We start from the raw sequence: 22,427 nt of genomic DNA on the forward strand, positions 1-22,427 counted from the left end.
TGAGACGATACTCCACAGGCACGCAATTTGATTAGAAGAAGCTTATGAGGAACGGTGTGAAAAGGCTTCTAGAAATTCATAAATATGGAATCAGCCTGAGTTCCCCTGTCGATATCATTCATTACTACGTGTGAAAGAAGAGCCAGTTGCATTTCACAAGAACTATATTTTCGAATCCGTGTTGCCTGTATGTCAATAAACGGTTTTCTTTCGGGGACTTTCATGATGTTCGAATCTAGTAAATATTCCACATTCCTACTGCAAATCGATATCTGTGATATCCATACATATTACAAAAATGGATGTATGTACTTATGTGTGTGTGTACGTTCCATGTCTCCAAAACCACGGGACCGATTTCAACCAAACTTGGTACACATATCCCTTCATATCAGCCAACAATAGCTGTTCGGGTAATGACCCCCTACCTAAGTCAGGAGATGCGACGTCATAAACAATGAGATGCGCGAAAAACTGCCGCATCATGCATGAACTTTTTATACATTTGTCCTTTACTGTTGAAAAGTAAAACTGCCCCAGCGGTACACTTCGATTTTGATTAGGTTTGTAGTAGCGCGTAGAGCAGAATAAAAGACAGATATTGTTTATATGTGCCAATACGCCCGTTAAGGGGGTGAAACACGTCTTGAAAAAAAATGTGAGTTTAATATTTCTGAATGAATACATCGAACCGTTAACAGATATAAAAAGAAACTTCAGATAAAAGTTGTATTGTTTTTAATGTACGCTACAACAGTGCACCCAGATTTGTCGGAAAAGTATTTTTTTTTTCGAAATGCCCTCCTCTCCACACTATTTTGTTTTTAGTTTCGACATTTGACGAATAACAAAACGTGTAGCATCGTTAATATCAAGCCAGCCGCTGTGGCCGAGCGGTTCTAGGCGCTTCAGTCCGGGACCGCGTTGCTGCTGCGGTCGCAGGTTCGAATCCTGCCTCGAGCATGGATGTCTGTGATATTCTTAGGTTAGTTACGTTTAACTAGTTCTAAGTCTATGGGACTAATGACCTTAGATGTTGAGTCCCATAGTGCTTAGAGCCATTTGAACCATTTCCTTAATACCAAATTCAATCGCATATGATGATGTGGTATTCCAGACGCATTTGTCGTAAATAAGCTAGAAATATCTCCGTATCGCTGTATGCGCGCACGCTGTGTGTCAGTTTCGATGGAAATTGTCATGTTGGGTTGTTTTATAAGTCTTTCCTAGATAAATATATTCCAAATGTATATTCTGCACAAACCATAGAACCTTTATTTGAAGATTTTTTTCCAATTTCATTGAGAAATATTAAACGCACTTTCTTTAATGGGGTCTTTGACCCCTAAGCAGCCATATGGGGACGTATATAAAAATTGTGTCTTATTTTGCTCTACACTACAACATATATAAAGCTGATCAACATCGAAGAATGTCCCTTGGGCGAATTTACTTGTAAGACACTCCTACAATCGTGTCAATTTAAGGAAAGGCAGAGATTTTGACAGCTATCAACTGCGAAGTGCAAGCGGTTGTTGGCGAAAACAGTAGAGACGTTTCCAAAAGCGCGTTGCAGACACGCGAAGCGTCCGCGTCCAGTCTACAGAAACTATCAAAAAATGGCTCTGAGCGCTATGGGACTTAACATCTATGGCCATCAGTCCCCTAGAACTTAGAACTACTTAAACCTAACTAACCTTAGGACATCACACAACACCCAGTCATCACACAGAAACTATCCGGGACAGTCTCACACCGAGTCTACTGCACGAGTACATACAACGTTTCGTTTGTAATAGAAAATTGGCAAAATGAATACCCTGGCAGTGTCTGGTTTGTCAGCTAGTGAGTCTATAAATCAACAGATTACTTCTGTTTCTCTTCTTGTGTATTAGTGTGATCCCCACAACTTTCCAGTCTTTAGGAAAGGATCTACACTGATGAGCCAAAACGTCATGACCACCTGTTTAATAGCTTTTTCGTCCGTCTTTGGAACGAAATACATCACTGATTCTGCTTATCAGGGATCCGACAGTTTATTGGTAGGTTTGTGGGGGTATGCGGCTATATATGTCTACCCACAGTTAATGTAAGTCGTGTAAATAACGGGCCGCTGATTTGCGTACGCGGTGATGGCGCCCGATAGTAACCCAGATGGGTTTCAAAGGATTTACGTCAGATGAATTTGGTCGCCGAGAGTTCACTATATTGCTCCTCAAACCACTGTAGTCGGAAATTTGTGGTAAGATCTTATGGGACCAAACTGCTGAAGTCACCGCTCCCTAAGCCTACACACTACTTAACCTAGCTTAAAATAACTTACGCTTAGGACAACACACACACACACACCCATGCCCGAGGGAGGACTCGAACCTCTGGCGGGAGTAGCAGTGCGAACCGTGCAGGACGGACTAGACCACGCGGCTACCCAGCGCCACACACTGTAACACGGTTCTGGCTTGGAGTCAAGTAAATTATACTGCTTATGTGTTGCATCGCTGACGGGGAAGACATCAAGCATGAAAGGATGCAGGTGGCTCACAGCTATCAGTGTGTCTTCGATTACTATCTCAGGTTCCATGCAAGCGCAGGAGAACGTCTCCCATAGCATAATATTGCTCCTGTCAGCCTACGTTCGTGGCATGTTGGACGTTTCGAGCCGCCGTTCACCTCGATAACGACGTTTATGGAGACGACCAGCGATCTAGTGTAGGAAAAATGTCATTCAGTCGGAGAGTCGACGCGTTACCACTGATCGACGGTCGAATCCCGATGGCCCCGTGCCCAATGCAATCGCAACTGTCGATGTCGTTGGGTCAACAGTTGAACATGTCAGGGATGGTATGCTGCGGAACTCCATGTTCAACAATGTACGCTGAAGAGTGTGTTCGCCGAAACACTTGTGCATGCACCAGCATTGAGCTCTTTCGGCAGAGATGCCACACATTACAATCTACTCTACTTTCCAGAGCAGACGAGCCTCCGAACCCCACGTTCTGTGAAAAGTTGTGGACGTCCAACCATTTAACGCCTAGTTGTAGCTTCTCTGTCCTTCTACCTCTCTCCGTAGATGCTCACGACAGTAGCACGTGAACATTCGACCAGCTTCATCGTTTTCGAGATACTCGTTCACAGACTCTGAGTAATAATAATCTGCCTTTTGTCAACGTCGCTTATCTCATTGCATATCTCGACTTAAATTCCATATATTCACAAGGGTGGTACCCCGTCCGTGTCTGATCCGCTTACATATTTTTGTCACTGCGTCACGTGCCCAAAGCACCACCAGGGAACATCCAACGTCGCGGTGCGCAGTGATCATAATTTTCTGGCTTATCAGTGTTAATCACTCTTAAGTTGAAGCTTCCGGGCTAAGAGGCGTGGTCGATGTGTAAAATTTCCACCTAATGTTTCGTCTCCATCTGCGGGAGACATCTTCTGAGGTCATCCGGCTACTGCAGTAGCTGGACGACCTCAGAAGATGTCTCCCGCAGATGGAGATGAAACGTTAGGTGGAAATTTTATACATCGACCACGGACTCTCAGCCCAGAAGTTTCACCTGAAGACAACACCGGCCGTGAAAGCCTACATTGTATGATTAGTGTTAATCACTGATGCGTGATGACTGGGTGTTGGGTGATGTCCTTAGGTTAGTTAGGTTTAAGTAGTTCTAAGTTCTAGGGGACTGATGACCATAGATGTTAAGTCCCATAGTGCACAGAGCCATTTGAACCATTTGAATCACTGATGGCGAATACCAGAGTGGTTCCTTAAACATGCTCTCAATGCCTCACTACTCTGTTCCGAAATGAGGCTGTGCTCCGCGCCTAATGACGTGGGCCAGCCTCCTCAGAGCTCACCGCTGCCCTGAGTAGTGCAGTGTGGGACGCGTGGCTTGGTGCACGCAGCCACGCGTCGACGCTCACTTCTGCCGTAACCGTTCGCTCTCTTTGCAGAGGCGCTCCCGGAATCGCAGCTAGCAGCAAACCTCTCGTCTCGCCAGTGCCTACTCGTCCAAGCGGTGCTGCTCCAGCATCACAGCGGACCGTTTCTTGTAAGTACACTACACGCCACTACTCATGGTCTTCACATGTTCGTCTGCGAAACGGTATTCAAGTGTACAACCTTTACCGCGCATTGCTAATACTGAGAAAACTGCGCGACTGGTATATTTGACAATTTTTAATCTGCGCACACTCCGCTGCAGAGCGAAAATCTCATTCTGGAAACATCCCCCAGGCTGTGGCTAAGCCATGTCTCCGCAATATCCTTTCTTTCAGGAGTGCTAGTTGAGCAACGTTCGCAGGAGAGTTTCTATAAAGTTTGGAATGTACGAGACGAGGTACTGGTGGAAGTGGAGCTGTGAGGACGGGACGTGAGTCGCGCTTGGGTAGTTCAGTTGGTAGAGCACTTGCCCGCAAAAGGCAAAGGTCCCGACTTCGAGTCTCGGTCCGGCACACAGTTTTAATTTGCCAGGAAGTTTCATATCAGCGCACACTCCGCTGCAGAGTGAAAATCTCATTCTTGATGATTTTTGTTGCTTTCCAAAACTATTCGGTACCTGGTGTGTCTCTGGTCCTTACATATCACCCGAAAGTAAATTATTGATTGCAAATTATCACCCATTATCAGTTCTTCACTTTCATTTGGTTTGCGAATACCCTGATTTAACAAGTGTTTGAACTGCGTCTTCATTTGCGCTTTGTGAGACGCACAGATTGCATGCACCAGGAGCGGGGTTAAATTCCCAGAGAGGTCTTAGAGATAGAGAGGTTTGTCGTGCTTTTCGTAAACGGGTTGCCGAAAATGCTGTGTTCCGCTTGTATAGCTTACAGATTAGACCGTTAGCTTTCGAGACAAGCAGGTGAACCAGGTCTGGTTCTAGTCCGAGCGGCAGACTGAGGGCCTTTGTTTATAGACAATTTTGAAAACAATTTGGAAAGTTGTGGTAAGGTCTTATGGGGCCAAACTGCTGAGGTCATCGGTCCCAAAGCTTACGCACTACTTAGTCTAACTTAAACTAACTTGAGCTAAGGACAACACACACACCCATGCCCGAGGGAGGACTCGAACCTCCGACGGTGGCAGCCGCGCGGACCGTGACAAGGTGCCTCAGACCGCACGGCTACCCCGCGTGGCGGAACAGTTTTCCAAGGTCCTTTACATAAAGCCTTTGCTGGAGCCCAGTTAAAACACGATAACCCACAGACCAAAGTTTATACGATTCACAAACAAATTGCACACAAGGCTTTCGTCCGTATGAGTGTGACTCTAAGTGACATGTACATATGCAGACTGAAGCGACGAATGAAAATTCGAACCGTGTCTCCCGCTCACTATGCAGACGTGCTAACCACTACGTCACCCTGACACAGTGCCACGCGGGATTAGCCGAGCGGTCTAGGGCGCTGCGGTCATAGACGGTGCGGGTCGTCCGGGTGGAGGTTCTACATCTACATCTACATTTATACTCCGCAAGCCACCCAACGGTGTGTGGCGGAGGGCACTTTACGTGCCACTGTCATTACCTCCCTTTCCTGTTCCAGTCGCGTATGGTTCGCGGGAAGAACGACTGCCGGAAAGCCTCCGTGCGCGCTCTAATCTCTCTAATTTTACATTCGTGATCTCCTCGGGAGGTATAAGTAGGGGGAAGCAATATATTCGATACCTCATCCAGAAATGCACCCTCTCGAAACCTGGCGAGCAAGCTACACCGCGATGCAGAGCGCCTCTCTTGCAGAGTCTGCCACTTGAGTTTTAAACATCTCCGTAACGCTATCACGGTTACCAAATAACCCTGTGACGAAACGCGCCGCTCTTCTTTGGATCTTCTCTATCTCCTCCGTCAACCCGATCTGGTACAGATCCCACACTGATGAGCAATACTCAAGTATAGGTCGAACGAGTGTTTTGTAAGCCACCTCCTTTGTTGATGGACTACATTTTCTAAGGACTCTCCCAATGAATCTCAACCTGGTACCCGCCTTACCAACAATTAATTTTATATGATCATTCCACTTCAAATCGTTCCGCACGCATACTCCCAGATATTTTACAGAAGTAACTGCTATCAGTGTTTGTTCCGCTATCATATAATCATACAATAAAGGATCCTTCTTTCTATGTATTCGCAATACATTACATTTGTCTATGTTAAGGGTCAGTTGCCACTCCCTGCACCAAGTGCCTATCCGCTGCAGATCTTCCTGCATTTCGCTACAATTTTCTAATGCTGCAACTTCTCTGTATACTACAGCATCATCCGCGGAAAGCCGCATGGAACTTCCGACACTATCTACTAGGTCATTTATATACATTGTGAAAAGCAATGGTCCCATAACACTCCCCTGTGTTACTTTAACGTCTGTAGACGTCTCTCCATTGATAACAACATGCTGTGTTCTGTTTGATAAAAACTCTTCAATCCAGCCACACAGCTGGTCTGATATTCCATAGGCTCTTACTTTGTTTATCAGGCGATAGTGCGGAACTGTATCGAACGCCTTCCGGAAGTCAAGAAAAGTAGCATCTACCTGGGAGCTTGTATCTAATATTTTCTGGGTTTCATGAACAAATAAAGCGAGTTGGGTCTCACACGATCGCTGTTTCCGGAATCCATGTTGATTCCTACATAGTAGATTCTGGGTTTCCAAAAACGACATGATACTTGAGCAAAAAACATGTTCTAAAATTCTACAACAGATCGACGTCAGAGATATAGGTCTATAGTTTCGCGCATCTGCTCGACGACCCTTCTTGAAGACTGGGACTACCTGTGCTCTTTTCCAATCATTTGGAACCTTCCGTTCCTCTAGAGACTTGCGGTACACGGCTGTTAGAAGGGGGGCAAGTTCTTTCGCGTACTCTGTGTAGAATCGAATTGGTATCCCGTCAGGTCCAGTGGACTTTCCTCTGTTGAGTGATTCCAGTTGCTTTTCTATTCCTTGGACACTTATTTCGATGTCAGCCATTTTTTCGTTTTTGCGAGGATTTAGATAAGGAACTGCAGTGCGGTCTTCCTCTGTGAAACAGCTTTGGAAAAGGTGTTTAGTACTTCAGCTTTACGCGTGTCATCCTCTGTTTCAATGCCATCATCATCCCGGAGTGTCTGGATATGCTGTTTCGAGCCACTTACTGATTTAACGTAAGACCAGAACTTCCTAGGATTTTCTGTCAAGTCGGTACATATAATTTTACTTTCGAATTCACTGAACGCTTCACGCATAGCCCTCCTTACGCTAACTTTGACATCGTTTAGCTTCTGTTTGTCTGAGAGGTTTAGGTGCGTTTAAACTTGGAGTGGAGCTCTCTTTGCTTTCGCAGTAGTTTCCTAACTTTGTTGTTGTACCACGGTGGGTTTTTCCCGTCCCTCACAGTTTTACTCGGCATGTACCTGTCTAAAACGCATTTTATGATTGCCTTGAACTTTTTCCATAAACACTCAACATTGTCAGTGTCGGAATAGAAATTTTCGTTTTGATCTGTTAGGTAGTCTGAAATCTGCCTTCTATTACTCTTGCTAAAGAGATAAACCCTCCTCCCTTTTTTTATATTCCTATTTACTTCCATATTCAGGGATGCTGCAACGGCCTTATGATCACTGATTCCCTGTTCTGCACTTACAGAGTCGAAAAGTTCAGGTCTGTTTGTTATCAGTAGGTCCAAGATGTTATCTCCACGAGTCGGTTCTCTGTTTAATTGCTCGAGGTAATTTTCGGATAGTGCACTCAGTATAATGTCACTCGATGCTCTGTCCCTACCACCCGTCCTAAACATCTGAGTGTCCCAGTCTATATCTGGTAAATTGAAATCTGCACCTAAGACTATAACATGCTGAGAAAATTTATGTGAAATGTATTCCAAATTTTCTCTCAGTTGTTCTGCCACTAATGCTGCTGAGTCGGGAGATCGGTAAAAGGAGCCAATAATTAACCTAGCTCGGTTGTTGAGTGTAACCTCCACCCATAATAATTCACAGAAACTATCCACTTCTACTTCACTACAGGATAAACTACTACTAACAGCGACGAACACTCCACCACCGGTTGCATGCAATCTATCCTTTCTAAACACCGTCTGTACCTTTGTAAAAATTTCGGCAGAATTTATCTCTGGCTTCAGCCAGCTTTCTGTACCTATAACGATTTCAGCTTCGGTGCTTTCTATCAGCGCTTGAAGTTCCGGTACTTTACCAACGCAGCTTAGACAGTTTACAATTACAATACCGATTGCTGCTTGGCCCCCGCATGTCCTGACTTTGCCCCGCACCCGTTGAGGCTGTTGCCCTTTCTGTACTTGCCCGAGGCCATCTAACCTAAAAAACCGCCCAGCCCACGCCACACAACCCCTGCTACCCGTGCAGCCGCTTGTTGCGTGTAGTGGACTCCTGACCTATCCAGCGGAACCCGAAACCCCACCACCCTATGGCGCAAGTCGAGGAATCTGCAGCCCACACGGTCGCAGAACCGTCTCAGCCTCTGATTCAGACCCTCCACTCGGCTCTGTACCAAAGGTCCGCAGTCAGTCCTGTCGACGATGCTGCAGATGGTGAGCTCTGCTTTCATCCCGCTAGCGAGACTGGCAGTCTTCACCAAATCAGATAGCCGCCGGAAACCAGACAGGATTTCCTCCGATCCATAGCGACACACATCATTGGTGCCGACATGAGCGACCACCTGCAGATGGGTGCACCCTGTACCCTTCATGGCATCCGGAAAGACCCTTTCCACATCTGGGATGACTCCCCTCGGTATGCACGCGGAATGCACATTGGTTTTCTTCCCCTCTCTTGCTGCCATATCCCTAAGGGGCCCCATTACGCGCCTGACGTTGGAGCTCCCAACTACCAGTAAGCCCACCCTCTGCGACCGCCCGGATCTTGCAGACTGAGGGGCAACCTCTGGAACAGGACAAGCAGCCATGTCAGGCCGAAGATCAGTATCAGCCTGAGACAGAGCCTGAAACTGTTTCGTCAGACAAACTGGAGAGGCCTTCCGTTCAGCCCTCCAGAATGTCTTTCGCCCCCTGCCACACCTTGAGACGACCTCCCACTCTACCACAGGTGAGGGATCAGCCTCAATGCGGGCAGTATCCCGGGCAACCACAGTCGTAGTCCGATCGGGGGATGCGTGGGACGCGCTGGCCGTCCCCGACAAACCCCCATCCGGACCCCCACAGTGATGCCCATTGGCAACAGCCTCAAGCTGTGTGACCGAAGCCAACACTGCCTGAAGCTGGGAGCGAAGGGATGCCAACTCAGCCTGCATCCGAACACAGCAGTTGCAGTCCCTATACATGCTAAAAACTGTTGTGCAAAGAACGTCTGAACTAATCTACAGAGAGCGCAAAAATCGACACAAAATTTAACGGTTATTAAAATACAAGATTGCCTAGTAAATGCAGTAATGCTGCTACTTGCGCAGTGCTGACACACTGCTCGGCGGCGGAAGGAGACTACGCGATTTTACACTATTCAGGTACTAAAACGCGATGCTACAACTCTCAAATACTATAATACGCCCGAAATTTATGAATTAAACAATGCAAGTACCAAAAACAAGCAAAGAAATTAAGAATTAAACTACGTAACAAATGAGTGAGCTAGTAGTATACGACTTGCTGCTGCAGCTGCTTATCCAACGGCGGCAGGGAGTCTTCCCTCAGGCATGGGTGTGAGTGTTTGTCCTTAGGATAATTTAGGGTAAGTAGCGTGTAAGCTTAGGGACTGATGACCTTAGCAGTTAAGTCCCATAACACTTCATACACATTTGAACATTTTTTCACCCTGGCACAGTGACTTTGCACAACAGCACAGACTACCCTAGCACACCTCTCTCCTCAATCCAAATTTCCACGCACGCCTCAGCCCACTTTGTATTCCCCATAAACTTGAACTGCATTGCAGAGGCTCTCCCTGTATTGGAATAGCATCTCAGCATCGAACGAGACGCGGACTCCCGCTTAAGACACAGACATAGATGCCTTAATCAGATGAAACGATGTGGTTCCATAGAGAGCTGGAGAGCCCGGTTCGAATCCTGGCCTTGGTGCAAATTTTCATTCGCCGCTTCAGTCAGATTTTTGAAACTTGAGAGAGTTCTGGAACCGCACAGTGTCATTTGATTAAAGCGTTTGTTCCTGGGACTCAGGCAGGGTCCCCGTTTCGTTCCATGTTGAGGTGCTATTCCAACACAGTTGGAGAGTCTCTGCAATGCTATTCGAGTTTGGGGGAATACCAAGTGGGGTGCTAATTGGAATTTGGATTGAGGGAGGCAGGCGTGCTAGGGTAATCCGTTCAGTTATGCAAAGCCACTACGCCATTTTAGCATGTGCCTAGTGAACAGGAGACTCAGGTTCGAATCCCAGCCTTAGTACAAATTTTCATTTGTCACTTCAGTCTGCATATATACATCTTAGATGTTTGAAACTTGAAAAGGCCTGTGGAACCACATGATGTCATTTGACCCGAAACGTGGCGTTTAGGCAGTTTTCCTCCTCGTTAAGGCAAAATCTGGGCTGTTCCCCAATTTCCGACTGAGAAAGCGTGATACAGAAACACCTCGGATACTATAAGACGCAAAACAAAGTTTACGTAATTCTCAGACAGATGGCGCTCTCAATTTCTTTCTCTTAGCTTATTCCTCTACTGTGGCGACAGAAATAGCATACGGCAACCAAGTTTGAAAGTCTGGTTGTTTCAAAAGAATTCGTGATTGAAGATAGTAACTTGAGGTGAATTTTAACTTAAGCAACGAAAGTAAGACTCCATCTTGGCGCCAGTTGTAAGTCGCCAGTTCATGTGGTTGCTAGCAGACTTATCCGTGCTGCAGCTAGCCGGCTCGTTCGTCCATTGCTCAGAGATATGATTGTAACACAATATCAGGTGTTTTTCGTTCTGTTTCAACAGGTAAAATTGTGAATTGTGATTTAATAGAGGATACTCCATTGCACCTCTTGCAGGGCAAGGAGCGTAACGCCATAGGCCAACAATTTTGCCTGATCTTATGCTATCTGATTTTGTTTTGTGTTTGTGAAAAAACTTCGTTTATGTAGCTATCCTTGTAACAACTTTGGCTGTAGTGTAGCTCCGCACACCAAGATCAGTAACTACAGTAACTCCAGATACGTGGGACGAGTTTGGCTACCACACACATGTTTTTCGGTTGTACGGTGGAGCCCTCATTTAACATTTGGGAAAGGTTAATGAGAAGTTTGATCCCAGCGGCAACTGAAAAAGTACTCCAAGGCTGAATGTCCATGCATTTAAAAGTTATTATCTTGTACTATCGGATGGTTCTTTAGATAATAAAAACTTTATAGTCCTATGTCTAACTTATAATTTACTTCAAGTTTCTGTCTTCATTCGAATAGAAGACATAATCTTGCGAAACTAGATGATGAATCTTTCAGAAAGACACAGTAAAATAAATTTTTCAGCTGAGGAAAACGGTAGCGGCGTACATCAGATTCCACGCTAAGAAAGAGATTATTGCAAATGCGAGGTTGATTCATTTGAAAACGATGCTCTGGTAGTCCTTTCTCATCCTTGTCCTACGCGCGATTGTGTTTCGATTCTAATTACCCCTAAGTCGAAGGGATGTTAAGTTATAATTTACCCTGTTCATCGTCAGGCTCACAGTTTCGATTGGGTAGGCTGTATATGCATCATTTACTGTTGGCATATGACTCATTCAAACGTTAGATATGCTTGCTATTTGCCCATCTTCTTGTCTCGCACATTCAAGCAATATTTACAAGCTCCTCGTTCTAAAGCACTGTGAGGAAACTTCGACATCCACAGAATTTTCGCAGTTAAATATGCACTCCGTAAGATACCTCTGTGTTGTCAGAGGAGATCTTAATAATTTTAATGCCAATGACAAAGTACGGAAAAGTGAAAGGAGCATGTAATCGGGATGGGAAATAGCAGAATAATGAAAAGAGTTGACGACTGTAAGCCAGTGAGCAGAAAGTTATTAGAAGATCGAGAAAACATATAGAAACCTAGGAGGCTGAAATGACTCATATGGGCGCAAATTACTTGAAAGAGAAGTAGAAGAAGGAGAAGAAGAAGAGAAGGAAGCAGCTAAACACATGACTAGCTTTTGAGAAATTGTTCGTCCATAATTATCACTAATTACCACATGTTTCATCTCCACGGTTACGCTGGCATGTTTCACATCCGTCAGTGAATCGTCAGAAGTCTGTTCCGCTATTTTCACTGCAGGGAAATGAGTTCCCTTTGTTTATGCATATCGTATTTATTTTCGTCACGTGATCTCCGTTTAGGTCCGTTTCTGTTTAGTGAATAACACATGGACATTATTCATAGAGATATTAGAGTACTCGTAACACGAGACTGTACAGCCTTTTGATGCAAAGAACGTGCTGTTGTCACGAGAAACGGCGGCCTTGCTGACGCCTGGAGAACACTTGTGAATTCTGCAGCTTCTCAAGGTCCCTGATGCGGTGAAAAGGCACTTCCTTGCTGCCGACGCTCGCAGCCAAGGCGTGACTAACAGGTGTAAGCAGGCCACGCAACAATACAAAACACAAACAACACAGGCTGTAGTAGTAGTTTAGCTTTAAATGAAACATTTTCACGTGTACATAGTTTCGCTGTAGACTCCGCTAATTCAATTTCTGTTCCGTTCAATTTATTGCTGTCAACCCCTTGCACACGTCATCTATATACAGGGTGTTACAAAAAGGTGCGGCCAAACTTTCAGGAAACATTCCTCACACACAAATAAAGAAAAGATGTTATGTGGACATGTGTCCGGAAACGCTTAATTTCCAATTTTAGAGCTCATTTTAGTTTCGTCAGTATGTACTTTACTTCCTCGTTTCACCTCCAGTTGGCCCAATTGAAGGAAGGTAATGTTGACTTCGGTGCTTGTGTTGACATGCGACTCATTGCTCTACAGTACTAGCATCAAGCACATCAGTACGTAGCATCAACAGGTTAGTGTTCATCACGAACGTGGTTTTGCAGTCAGTGCAATGTTTACAGATGCGGAGTTGGCAGATGCCCATTTGATGTATGGATTAGCACAGGGCAATAGCCGTGGCGCGGTCCGTTTGTATCGAGACATTTCCGGAACGATGGTGTCCCGACAGGAAGACGTTCGAAGCAATTGATCGGCGTCTTAGGGAGCACGGAACATTCCAGCCTATGACTCACGACTGGGGAAGACCTAGAACGACGAGGACACCTGCAATGGACGAGGCAATTCTTCGTGCAGTTGACGATAACCCTAATGTCAGTGTCAGAGAAGTTGCTGCTGTACAAGGTAACGTTGACCACGTCACTGTATGGAGAGTGCTACGGGAGAACCAGTTGTTTCCGTACCATGTACAGCGTGTGCAGGCACTATCAGCAGCTGATTGGCATCCACGGGTAGACTTCTGCGAATGGTTCATCCAGCAATGTGTCAATCCTCATTTCAGTGCAAATGTTTTCTTTACGGATGAGGCTTCATTCCAACGTGATCAAATTGTAAATTTTCACAATCAACATGTGTGGGCTGACGAGAATCCGCACGCAATTGTGCAATCACGTCATCAACACAGATTTTCTGTGAACGTTTGGGCAGGCATTGTTGGTGATGTCTTGATTGGGCCCCATGTTCTTCCACCTACGCTGAATGGAGCACGTTATCATGATTTCATACGGGATACTCTACCTGTGCTGCTAGAACATCTGCCTTTAAAAGTAGGACACAACATGGGGTTCATGCACGATGGAGCTCCTGCACATTTCAGTCGAAGTGTTCGTACGCTTCTCAAAACAGATTCGGTGACCGATGGATTGGTAGAGGCAGGCCAATTCCATGGCCTCCACGCTCTCCTGACCTCAACCCTGTTGACTTTCATGTATGGGGGCATTTGAAAGCTCTTGTCTACCCAACCCCGGTACCAAATGTAGAGACTCTTCGTGCTCGTATTGTGGACGGCTGTGATACAATACGCCATTCTCCAGGGCTGCATCAGCGCATCAGGGATTCCATGCGACGGAGGGTTGATGCATGTATCCTCGCTAACGGAGGACATTTTGAACATTTCCTGTAACAAAGTGTTTGCAGTCACGCTGGTACGTTCTGTTGCTGTGTGTTTCCATTCCATGATTAATGTGATTTGAAGTAACAAAATGAGCTCTAACATGGAAAGTAAGCGTTTCCGGACACATGTCCACATAACATATTTTCTTTCTTTGTGTGTGAGGAATGTTTCCTGAAAGTTTGGCCGTACCTTTTTGTAACACCCTGTATAGAATGTCTAACACACGCCACACGTTGAGCCATCTTCATAGTAGAGTACGTTCCTTCACCTAAGGTACAGTGCGACACAAAATAAAGCTACAAAATGCAGTACTAGTCAAAACCACAAGAAATGTTTCTGTAATTATGTGTTCCAGACACCAATACCTCTTGAGATATGGGCCCATCCGTCCTCTCGTTCCCAACTGTTTTTCTACCTAAGTTCGACCTCCTGTGGGAACCTCTGAGTAGCGAACGGAGTATAATGGACAGGGACTGAGGGTAGGTGGCCCTCGATGGGAGAATGGATTGGCCATGACGCGTGCCGAGGAAGTCCGTGCAATTACAATAACACTGTGTCCCGGATGGTGCAGTGGTTACCGCACCTACCTAATAAGCAGGAGATCTCGGGTTCGAATCTTGGTCCGGTACATATTTTCGCTCGTCGCCGGTGACTCCACTTAATTTCCCGCTGCAGTTTACAGCAATGATCCTCCTTTAATTTTTACGTATAATGTTACGGAGAAGTAGACACTATAGGCAGGGCCGCAAGTGGTTAACACTCATCCTGACACATCCTTCAGTTCTTCGCAGTGAATCATTGATTCTTTCAAATATATGTGACTCCAGTCAGACTGCACATAGTCGATGGATTGGGGATACGCTTGCGCCTACAAATGTCCCCATAGCCACAAATCCAACGGACTCAGATTGAACTGGAAGGCCTTTCTGCCGCACCTCCTCGACCAATTCATTGCTCATGAAACGTTGAGGTGAGGTATTGTCGCACGGGACGGTGCCCCTCCGTGCAGATACCTCAAATCCGTCACCGAAAATTCCTACCCATACACTTGTAACGTCCCCTTAGAAAAATTAATGAATTACTGTGCTGATAAACATCTTATGTTATTTGATTTTCAAACATCTGAGCAAAACTGAACGTACTTAGACATTCACTAAAGCGACACACAATACTTTTAGCGAAACGCAATCTGACTTTCAGTAATCAAAAAAATGGTTCAAATGGCTCTGAGCACTATGGGACTCAACATCTGAGGTCATCAGTCCCCTAGAACTTAGAACTACTTAAACCTAACTAACCTAAAGACATCACACACATCCATGCCCGGGGCAGGATTCGAACCTGCGACCGTAGCGGTCGCGCGGTCAGTAATCCCTACAAAAGAATGGCCATGACTAACATTAACCTATACGTTTCACAAATCACTTATCTCACAAAAATCTTGGTTACTCGAACTACTGTAATACAGCGAGCGCCAATACTGCCAGCTAAATAAAAGATTCTAACTACTGAAGACACTAACTACTGATAGGCATAGTTAGCAAATGAAAGATTATGATAGAGAACAAACAATGTATTTACCTTAATAGTGTTCAAAAGTTATAATATATATATATATATATATATAAATTTGTAACACTGGAAGTCATGAACTTATATATATATATATATATATATATATATATATAAGTTCATGACTTCCAGTGTTACAAATTTACTGTCTCTGATGGACACATGTCCAGATCATCCGCTCTCAAAACTCCGCCATCTCTCTCTCCCCCCACATCCACCACTGCTGGCGGCTCACCTCCAACTGCGCAACGCTACGCGCTGTTAACATCCAGCTGCCCAACACTACAATAGCAAACAACAATGCAAACCAGCCACAGACTGCACACAGCACAGTCACTGATTTTCATATAGAGCGCTACATGGCGTTACCAACATAAAAACCTAAACAGCCTACTTACACACTGACACTGAAGCTATTCTCAAGCATCGTATCCGCAACTGCTCGGGGAGTTGCAACACCCACACGTGCGTGTTGTGGTAATTTATTATGCCATCTCCTATAAATCCGTCCTCATATGAGAATAAAATGTAGGCTGTGAACTGCGTATTTTCATCAATCTGTTGTAGAATTCATTGCCTGAACTGTAATCGGACATGATGGTCTGCTGGCCAGAGCATGCACACGTTGCTGACGATAGAGTTAAAGTAACTACTCGAGTAGTTACGGAAGACTATGTTCGATACTTAAACAGTAACGCCAGTTCCACAGACACTTGTTTCAGAATCATCTAAATGTCACAATTCCTGTTCCTCCATCTCCATCGTGCGAACTATGCGAGACTTACCGTGGCCCTTCGTCCTTGCTGTGAATGATCCACTGTCTGGAACAGGCGGCTGCACATTCTTGCAGATGAAATGGCGCGCTGCGGACTCGTACAGATTATGGACGTGGCGATTAGTGCCATCGACTAACCATTACTACCGAGTCTCCCATTTCTCTAGCGGAATAGAAGACCTCCATTACAGTGTTTGCAGTACAGTTTGTTCACACAGCGTGGAACCACTATCTTGTTCTGCTAACGTATGAGCTGCACAGCCTCAACTGACCGATGTAGTAGATCGCTGCACTGCTGTGACTGGTATCTGCACCATCATCGGCCGGCCGGAGTGGCCGTGCGGTTCTAGGCGCTACAGTCTGGAACCGAGCGACCGCTACGGTCGCAAGTTTGAATCCTGCCTCGGGCATGGATGTGTGTGATGTCCTTAGGTTTAATTAGTTCTAAGTTCTAGCTAGGCGACTGATGACCTCAGAAGTTAAGTCGTGTAGTGCTCAGAGCCATTTGAACCATTTGCATCATCATCAGTGGCCTGCATATCACAACCATTCGGACTTGGCAAAAGTAACATGGCCTGTATCACCGAATACTACCCGTCACTCATCACAAATAAAACAGCTCATATCTCAACAGGTATTACTGCACACTGCACGATAATATTGAAGAAAATAATTTATTTTATACTAGGGTTGGAACTTTAATAGTGACAGCTATTTATTTACAACTCGTACAAAATAGATACGTGTTTCAGAGTTTTACTGACCTTCAAAGTAGTCACCAGTATTGTGTATAGTCCGTTGCCAGCGACGTGGAAGTCATAGGATACTCTTAGCAGTGCCAGTTGTGTTGACAGTTCGAGTAGAGCGGTCTATTAAATGGTTCAAATGGCTATGAACACTATGGGACTTAACATCTGAGGTCATCAGTCCCCTAGAACTTAGAACTATTTAAACCTAACTAACCTAAGGACATCACACACATCCATGCCCGAGGCAGAATTCGAACCTGCGACCGTAGCGGTCCCGCGATTCCAGACTGAAGGCGCGGTCTATTGCCCGACGAATTTGTAGCAGTTCTGAAGCGAATGCCGTGAAGTGTTTCCTTCAGTTTAGAAATCGGGTTGAACTCATGAGGGATTAAGTCAGGGGAGTGCAGTAGGTGGTATAGCACTTAGCAGCCCTGTCAGTAACAGCTTGCACTGTACGTGCTTGAGCATTGTCCTGCAAAATGATGGTCATGTCCTACAGGAAGTGTCATCACTTCGGTCTCTATGCTGTTTATTTTTGGAACACAACCTACGACCAGCTTAAAAGTGATGACACTTTCTGTAGGACCTGACCATCATTTTGCAGGACAATTCCCAAGCACGTCCAATGCAAGCTGTTACTGATTTGTTTGTTGGCAACTTCTTTATTCTGGATAGGGCACCTACAGTGTTGAGCTGTCTGATTACTCGGATCACCTCACTGGAAGCTTCATCAATTGTATCAAAACGTTTTCCACGGAGTTGTTCCTTCAATTCTGGAAACAAATCAGATTCAGTTGGGCTCATATCAGGAAGATTATTCCATACATATATATGGATAATTTCTATCACTAGCAGGGCAATATGCGGTCGTGCATTGTCGTGCAAAACGAGGACACCAGTTTCAGGCATGTCGGGCCTTCTTTTTTCGGATGCAAAACATTTTGCCCGGGGGAACGTCTGTAACAGGCGCGTACTACAAACTGTCCTCTACCCTATTTGCAAGGAAAATCTGCGCACTCCATTGAGATTCTTTCACTAGTCTTCCTTATTGAGCATTGTACAGTGCAGCTATAGCTTCATACAACTGACATGAAGTTCGTACTGGGTTCTAGACGGAATGCAAAATGACTTATCAAGCGTAAACTACTTCTTATGACAGTCGAACTCGACTGCAGGTGGTAGCTAAGGACGACGTACTAGCAAACCATCCGGACATGGATGCTAACGACCAGACCACCGGCGAAGTGATGAACTTAGTTTAAATACATAAAGCCAGCTCGCGCAGTAGCTCATAACACCAAGATATTTCCAGACATCGCACCTGCCATGGACCCAATAACGAATGGCGTTACCATACCTCACCACACGGTTGTCAGGAACTAAAACCAAACAACGACACGCTCGCACACGGACCTTGTTGGATAACGCAGTGCTTGTAGATTAATCTTCCTGATCGTTCATATGGCTGTCATCCTCTCTCCGTTTTTCCCAACAGTTTACCTTCTCACTGAACTGTTTCCTGTCTATTACGTCCACTGGCCCTTTCTTAGCTCTATCGAGGTCGTTTGTACTCCTTAGCTCCATGGTATATTCTTTAATTTTCGTATATGCATCGTAATTTTGTATGTAAGTCTCACTGTTGGGAGTATTTCAACATGTCCATAAAATTTTAGTCTTCGTTCTCTAATGTCTGCTGCCACGTTTGATAACTTCTCTGTTACTTTGCTGGATTTCAATCTTTATCCCTCCTCCGTTCTTTCTTTTTTTCTGGGACAGGAATTTTCCTCATAATCCTCAAGGATGTTTTCCAGAATGTCTTTTATGTTGAGAATTAAAGTTTCGCACCAGGTTTGATCTCCGTGTTGTAGTGTCTAATCCAAGGCATGTGTGTATGGAGATGGACTTCGTGTTGCCGATGTTATGCGTTCTCTATAGAGTTTCTGTAATCGAATTGTCTGAGCCTCTTTTCTAGCCCCGTTGGTTATAAAACCTAACGGAAATACCTGAAATGACTGACACTCTTGATTTGTCCGTATTTTGCATTCGATTTATGAAAGTTAATATTAGTGCAAATAATTCAATTTTTACAAAAAAGATTAGCACGCCAGCTTTTTCATCTCATTTTTTGAGGACTCCTGTCTCTTTGATTGCTGAGATTTCACTGTCCGCAAATATCGCTCATTCGTCTGCGAAAGGTAATGAACTGACTTTAATGGTCATTTTTAGTCAGTTTAAGTCGAGTAGGCTTTCAGTGGTTTTGGTTTTCTTATTCTCTTTCCTATTCTCTAATGACTTATCTAAGGTGAGATTGAAGGGCAGTGGTGACAGTCCACCACCTTGTAGGACACTGGTCTTAATTGGGAAGGGCTCTGTTATTTTTCTCACGTTTTTACTTTTGAGTTCGAGTCAGTGAGTGTTAGCTTGATGAAGCTTTGTCTCTTTATGGCTAGAGCCTGCCCTTCTAGGATATATATATATATATATATATATATATATATATATATATATATAGTAATTAACTCTCTTTTACTGCAAGTATATATAATAATGAAGCTATTGTGTCTCCCACCTCTGCTGTTCATTCAAATAACCTGAATCAACAGTTCCCTAAGTATATGTGTGTAAGTATATAAACTCATATTCTAATCACTAGTTAGCTAACCTTTATTGTTCATTCTCTTTTTTATGAGTCCTGTCACAATATTAATTTTTTTCTCTTTAATCTACGCAATATGCTGCGCATGATTTATTAATTACTAAATTGTGTTACATTTCACTCAGTTAATAAGTTAAGCTTTAAGTTATTCACCGATCTAACTCTAGTCGAAATACAGTGGTTACCATGCATTTTAATACAAAAAACATTGAAATATTCAAACAAAAATGAGTAAAATGTAAACCTTATGCCTGAAAAGGACTAAGGCACTCCGCCAGACAATCGACTCATCCCCTTCTAGGGAGGACTAGCTGGAGAAGCGTGGGGTTGGGGAGCGATCTTGAATCATGCCTGGATAGCTCAGTCGGTAAGAACATAACCCGCAGGGTTTCTGGTTGGAGTTCCGGTTGAGCACAGGGTTATAACGTGCCAAGACGTTTTATGGTATCATACATCCTGCTGCAGAATGGAAGATTCATTCTGAGTTCCAAATTAGCGGACACTAGCGAAATTTTAAGTTCATGCCGCTACTGGGAGTTACCAATGTTTTCAGTGCAAATTTACGCGCTACAACGTGATCCGAATGTTCTAAGTAATACCTGCAACTCCCATGATCTGACACTTACGGCGTAACACCACGACGTGTGTGTGACTGCATAAGTCAGCTTCCAGAATTTCGTCACCTACGGTCGTGAACCAGTCATCAGCCTTTGCTAGAGGTCGTTGATAGAGGCGCCATTAGCGCCGTGTCCACCTCCCGGCTCGTGCCACTCTGCACGGAGCAGCCGCAGCCGCAGCCGTCCCTGTAAGCTGCCGTCGCGCAATACCCGCGGGCCACTTTAGCGACGATACCGACAGGCGGGTGACGACACCTGTCCCCTATCAGCCAGCTTTCCCCTGTCTGCGCGCCGGCCAGAGATAATGCGACGAGAGAAACTCTCGCGACCTTAGGCACTCGCCGCAGTCAGTTCAGGGAATTGGATGGAGCTGGTTAAGAGATTCCCATTGTTTCCCAAAACAGTCGGCTTCTGTTGTATACCGAATAAATGTTTTAACCGTAATGTACTGTAGACGCACCGAACAAACAACCGTGCCCAGGACTTTGAAGAAATCACTGGCCACACCTGTTTACAAGAGGTTGAGGTTGTTGTGGAGGAGGAGGCCAGACTGCGAGGTCATCGGTCTCATCGGATTAGGGAAGGACGGGGAAGAAAGTCGGCCGTGCCCTTTCAAAGGAACCATCCCGGCATTTGCCTGGAGCGATTTAGCGAAATAACAGAAAACCTAAATCAAGATGGCCGGACGCGGGATTGAACCGTCGTCCTCCCGAATGCGAGTCCGTTTACAAGAAGGACACCAGAAGTGATCCCCAAAACTACCGTCGAACATCCTTGACATACATGCGTTGCAAAAGCTTAGAAATTCTGAGCACAAATGTAATGAGGTATATCGAACAAAATGATCCCATCATACCAACCAGCATGGATGTCCAAAACATCCATCTTGTGAAAACCAATTCACACTTCTTTCACATGGCATTCTGACAGCCACGTATCAAGGCTGTCAGATAGGTGCAGGTTTTCTCTATTTCTCTAGAGCATTTGACTCAGTGCCAGACCTACGCTGGTCATTAAAAGTATACTCGTGTGCGCTATAAAGAGAAATTTGTCACTGCATTTAGCATTTATTGGTAGGGAGCACGCAGCGTGTCATCTTGGATGGAGAGTCGTGGACAGATGTAGAAGTAACTTTGGATGTGGCCGAGGGAGGTCTGTTGAGACCCTTACTGATCATATATTAATGACCATGTGTCTCACACAGTGGACGTCCAATTGCGATGCTGGCGTCCAAATTCCATCCTTCGTCACTGATGAACAATAGGCAACATGGGTGCATGAACCAAGCTGCTTGCTGCGGAACCCTATACATAGCAACGTTCGCTAAAAGGTCATTGACGAGACACTGTTGTTAGCCTCTTGGTTCATCTAGGCGGTCAGTTGCTCAACACTTGCACTTCTTTTCGCCCATATACATCTCCACAGCCATCGTTCAACCCTGTTACCATGGTCCGTTGTGCACCAGCGTTGTTTTGGCGCCGGTTTTTGATAGCACTATTTTGCCAAGCACGATAGACACTACCCTCAATAAGTTTGGAAACACCTAATAATTATAGACAACGGAAACGAAATACAGTATAAAAATGCATTTTGTTGTTTTCCAAATGTTTATTAAACCCAAATAATACACAGGAAGTTGTAACAACTAAATTTTCGATTCCTCAAAATAGACACACTTTGCTTTCATCACTGTCTTGCACACTGTCGTCATGCGCTGCGTCAGTTTTCCCAAGGTTTCAGTTGGAATTAATCTCCATTCTTGCTGCAGGACCTCCCACAATTGTGAGACAGTAATAATTTCCCGTTTTCGGATCCTGTTGTCCAATTCATCCCATAGCAGTTCGATTTGCTTACAATCAGGGAATTGGGGCGGCCATTCCATGTTTTTCAATATTTTACGAACCTCTATAGAGACTTCTCATAGTTCTGAAACAAGCGAGATGTATGTTTCGGGTCGTTGTCTTGCTGCAAGACAAACCCTTTCCAAATCAGACGC

At 44.9% G+C, this 22,427-nt stretch overlaps 1 protein-coding gene across 2 annotated transcripts in view; it reads left to right on the forward strand.

Moving 5' to 3' along the window:
• LOC126418840 (fatty acyl-CoA reductase 1-like) overlaps positions 1 to 22,427 on the forward strand; it is a 266,538-nt gene that overhangs the window by 144,194 nt on the left and 99,917 nt on the right. For both annotated transcript variants that reach the window (XM_050085819.1, XM_050085818.1), the window contains one exon: positions 3,958 to 4,055. The gene's annotated coding sequence lies outside the window, so the exon portion shown is untranslated. The remainder of the gene's footprint in view (positions 1 to 3,957; positions 4,056 to 22,427) is intronic.

This window comes from Schistocerca serialis, chromosome 9 (genome assembly GCF_023864345.2).
Source record: "Schistocerca serialis cubense isolate TAMUIC-IGC-003099 chromosome 9, iqSchSeri2.2, whole genome shotgun sequence".
In the NCBI taxonomy this organism is placed as follows: Eukaryota; Metazoa; Arthropoda; class Insecta; order Orthoptera; family Acrididae; genus Schistocerca; species Schistocerca serialis.